Source organism: Propithecus coquereli, unplaced genomic scaffold (genome assembly GCF_000956105.1).
Source record: "Propithecus coquereli isolate 6110/MARCELLA unplaced genomic scaffold, Pcoq_1.0 Scaffold477, whole genome shotgun sequence".
Classification (NCBI taxonomy): domain Eukaryota; kingdom Metazoa; phylum Chordata; class Mammalia; order Primates; family Indriidae; genus Propithecus; species Propithecus coquereli.
This window is the reverse complement of record NW_012150585.1, coordinates 1,254,426-1,254,957: the sequence shown is the minus strand read 5'-3', so window position 1 is coordinate 1,254,957 and position 532 is coordinate 1,254,426.

Genomic DNA, 532 nt, shown 5'->3' with positions numbered 1-532 from the left:
TTACAGGCGTGAGCCACCGCACCCAGCCCAGGCTGTACATTCTTGTCCACCTCCTGCCAGGGTGCTTTGACTTCTGCTCTCGCCTCCCAGAGCCCGTTTAGCCTATTCTATCCGACCTCCCCCCCTACCCGTGTCCTGTCGTTGGGCCTCACCCTGGTGGCCCTGTCTTTGTCTTTTTCCAGACAGAGCCTCTCCTCTTTTCCCTAGCACTTCCCCTTGCTCTGCCAGTCCCCCACCCCCAGGCCCTCAGGCCTCCAGGCCCCCACAAGGGTCACTGGCCCCAGCTTCTGCCCCTATCCCCAGGCCCCTGGTTGGGTGGCCTGCTGTGTGCTGTGGAGGATGCAAAACCCACAGCCCAGCTGTGGGTCTGAGAACTCTAGCTCCTGGATGCTTATCTCATCTGGCCCCTGCCTGCCTCATGGGAAAAGCAACTCTGGGCTATGGGGCAGAGAGGGGATCGGGAGCACCGCAGCCTAGGCACAGATTCTTTAGGTTTGAGACACAGTGGAGCCCACTAAGGGGAAACACACAC